Raw genomic sequence first — 3,905 nt, 5'->3', positions numbered from 1 at the left:
CCCGAAAAAAAGGGGGGGGGGAAATGGGCAAGGCCCCCCTTTTTTTCGTTTTTTTTTTTTTTTTTTTTTTACTTTGTTGAAAAGACATAATTCAGTCTCCCGATGACCCAAACCCAGCTGATACACTATTGAAGTGTTCTTTAGCTATTAAGTCATCAATGGCTGAGAATTTTCTTCAGCTCAATCTGAAGCATTCCTGTTTTTAACTTCTGTAAGGAACTTGCTACTTGCTCTTCACAGACACACACACTTCACAATGGATGTGCCTGGTGAGGAGCTGAGTCTGACAGCTGAGACTGATTAAATAAAAACGGGATGAAAATCAGACTAATGCATTTCTAATCCCTGACCGATCTGTAATAATAACCAATCTCTGTGGAAGAAATGATCCAAGATCACCTAAACATTTATCTAATTCAAAACAATCCATAGAAAAATCTCATGGTCATGTTAATAAGGCTTTGGCCTTATTAAAAGGATAAATAACTTTGAAATGAGTGCAATTTGCAAAGAAGACAAATAATGGATTCAGAAGGAATATGAAAAGTTATGTGACGTGTCAAGTTGTGGACTCATTCTGGTGCCGAGTGACAAAAGCTTCACAGTGAGAGCAGAAGATAAAGTAGCATTATGCTACCAAAGAATGAGACCCAGAGGACATCAGAATGTAATGAACGACCAGGCTTTCCCATCCAAGGACTTTAATCTTCCCTGATGATGCCGGTATATTAGAAAAGAACAATGTGTCAGATTTCACAGAGCTCAGACTGTGGAAGAGAGGTTCAGGGAACAGCAGGAGCTTAAAGTCTGTAATGTTGGGAGTTGTTTCCAGATCTGGGTGAAAACATTACCAGAAATGTGAGGGAGGGTGGAGATAAACAACACAACACTGAACAAGTTTATCTAATAAAAAATTTATGTCAAGATCAAGAAAATGTTAACATGACCTATAACCAAGGCTGTTTCAGACTTTCAGGCCATGACGTTTTTAAAAGGCCGACACATTCAGGAGGTTTTTCTCTGTCTTTAAAAAGATCATTCTATAAAAAAAAACACAGAAATTAAATCAGAAATTACTTAAATATTCTCTTTTCTTTTACCCTGACCAATTTTCTTTATTACTGACATCATTACTCCCATGATGAAAGGCAGTTATAGAAATAGAAAAGAGGATCAAGGAGCCATGGGAACAGCAGCTTGTATTTATGTCTCTCAAAATATTCTAGAGTTCGTCAACCTTACAACCACAAACTTCTATTTTACTTTTATATGACCAACACTAGGTGTTGAGGAACAATAAGACATGTTCAAAATGTTTATAAAAACCTAAAGTGGGCCCTTTTATAATCTAATACCATCAAATAAAAACCCTGTGCAACCAAAGGCTTTCAGAAGTCCTGCTGTTATAGTTACTAAGAGAAGGTAACTGTCAATGTGTTACAATGGTCTAGTCAAAGTTCCGACTGAAATTCCATGTCAAGACATGAAAATACCTAATAGATTGCAGAGGTGTGAATACGTTTATAAGTCTCATTAGACTGTTATTTCCACACACAGTCCTGATTTACTCAGGGTTTTCCTAACTCTCCTACTTCATATGAAGCAATAAACAGTTTGGAACTAAAACCGCTCTGACTTCTTTATGCATGTAGAAATAATCCAAAGCCTTTGGGTAAACTAGTCCAGATAAACACAGTATTTACAAGCTCAGTATATGAAACATTAAATTCAGTTTGCTCCAGGCTTCCTGAGCGTCTGCAGCCAGTCAGCTCTTCAAACGTTGGGATTTCCTACAGTAAAACACATTGAGCTGCTTTCTAATTCTAATTAGGATTATGCCTCTTATTATATTATGTACAGCATCCATGTGCTACAGTTAATTTGTTGCACCAATGACTTTGTGTATTACAAATAATAAATCCCAGCTTTAAGATAAACTTCTTTGTGCTGCTGTTTCCCCCTTTCTGTGCTGCTTTACATGACATAGTTCACCATAAAAATAATCAATGCAGCACATAGTTTATGGCCAAACTGATTGATTTTGTGATAAATCTCAGACTGTGAACACACTGGGATCTCTGTAATGATATTCTAGTTACTGCAGGGCGACGTGGACACACACTGGTTAATTATTAACAGTAAAAGGCCAAATGGGTCACCTAAAATTCATAGCTCATCACAAAATGAGGGCATGTGGTAGTCCAAGCAACAAAGTCATTTTAACCAGTAAAAGGTTTATTTTTAAAATGTAAAAACAACAACAACAAAAAAAAAAAAAAAACCCAGCCACATCACACAACCACAATTAGACAACAGGCAGGACTTTAACAAGAACACGGTTGAAATCCTCCCGGTCTTCATTTGCAGTATCTGTCTGCTTTCATTTTGCTTCTCCTGCAAGCAAACAAACAAACAAAACAACATTTAATCTCACCAGTCTAAATATGTCACTTTAGTTTCACATTTTTACTACGTACACATGTATGTAGAAATACTACTTATATTCAACTATGCAAGAAAAAGTAACATTTCTATTTTGGAATATGTTCATTATTTGTATATTTTTAATGTAGACGTAGAGAATTTCTTGGGAAGTGGAAGTTGAATGGTTTTTGCCATTTTTTACTTAAAATTACAAAGTCAAATTTCTTTTCAGTTATATTTGACAAAAAAAAAAAAAATACACACACACACAGCATTTTTATAGCAACTAAAGGTAAGATAATTACTTGATTGTGTTATAAAATGACACTTTATGCCTGAAAAATACATTATGCTGCCCCCTTGAGAACTTTAGTACCTTTGTTTGATTTGTTAAAAAATATCAAAGTAAAAAAATCAAATAGCATCTTGGCAAATGCCAAACAGCATTTGCCAAGAGTAGAAAACCCCCCCCTGAAAAATCAAACTTCCCCCCCTCATACTTATTCAAATGTAGAAAATGATTAAATAAACTCCCAGACTGTTTGGGAATACCTGTGTGTTACTTCTGTTTTCATACCTGTCCAGCAAAGCTTCATGAAACTTCCCATCCACCCTGGCCTTCTTTAGCGTCGATGCATCGTCTTCGTTAACCCTCAGCCTTCTGTCCTGGAAACTCTGAAATTTCTTCCTGTAAGACAGAGAATAAAAATATCACAGCTCTACGCCAGGAGTAAACAAAAAGGACTGGGTGTTCTTGATTTCATTAGCACTTAACAAAAAAAAACCATTCAGACAGCGAAGAAGATGATCCGCCGTGCACCATGTGGTGTGTTATAACTCGAGCAGGGGGTTTGATAGAAATAATTAGGCTGTTAAGTTACGCTGAAAGATCTGGAACGGAGCTGGAAAACGACCTGGGGCCTTTCTGGGTCTGAGCGCGCTCCTGACAGTTCGTTTGTCTCGGCTCAGCCGGTGTTTTATGATTACCAGACTGCACTCCATCCTGAAAGGCGTCTCACGTGCTAAACACTACATCACCACGCTGCGCTCAGGGGCAGCCATTATCAACATGTCAGCATGATGAGTCCATTTTCCTCACATTCATCTACAACAAATAACAGAGTGGAAACACAATCTAAAGCATGCCAACCAGAGAAAAAAAAAAAAAAAAAAAAAAAAAGGCTCCCCCAGACATATTGTTTGCAACTTTAATAGGCAGCAGGAAAAAAACAACAAAAAAAAGCCCCAGTGAAATGTGGCGTTCCTCGCGCTCTCATCACACTAACTGCAGACCATCAATAGCACCTCTGAGGGACGGCGCTGATGAGAAGGCGTCGTCTCATTCAAGCGTGTGGTTTTACTGTCAAAATCCTGCCGGAGCAGACGGACGCGATGGGAAAACAAATGGATCTGAATAAAAAGCTTCAGCGGCGCCGACTTCAGAGGCCAAAAGGTTTCTCTGCTTAGGCTAGAAAAAATAA

The 3,905-nt window shown here is 37.8% G+C and overlaps 1 long non-coding RNA gene across 1 annotated transcript; it reads right to left on the bottom strand.

The window, feature by feature from the left end:
• Positions 1-2,214: 2,214 nt before the first annotated feature.
• Positions 2,215-3,566, bottom strand: LOC106938284 (uncharacterized). Its single transcript, XR_001422586.1, has 2 exons — positions 3,002-3,566; positions 2,215-2,394 (listed from the first exon to the last, which is right to left on the bottom strand). It is a non-coding gene; the product is annotated as an uncharacterized LOC106938284 (long non-coding RNA).
• Between the last annotated feature and the right edge of the window lie 339 nt (positions 3,567-3,905).

The sequence above is a fragment of the Poecilia latipinna genome, unplaced genomic scaffold (assembly GCF_001443285.1).
Source record: "Poecilia latipinna isolate Pla-1442-1.1 unplaced genomic scaffold, P_latipinna-1.0 Scaffold2550, whole genome shotgun sequence".
Classification (NCBI taxonomy): Eukaryota; Metazoa; Chordata; class Actinopteri; order Cyprinodontiformes; family Poeciliidae; genus Poecilia; species Poecilia latipinna.
The sequence above is the reverse complement of the archived record's forward strand: the minus strand, read 5'-3'. Positions and strand labels throughout refer to the sequence as shown.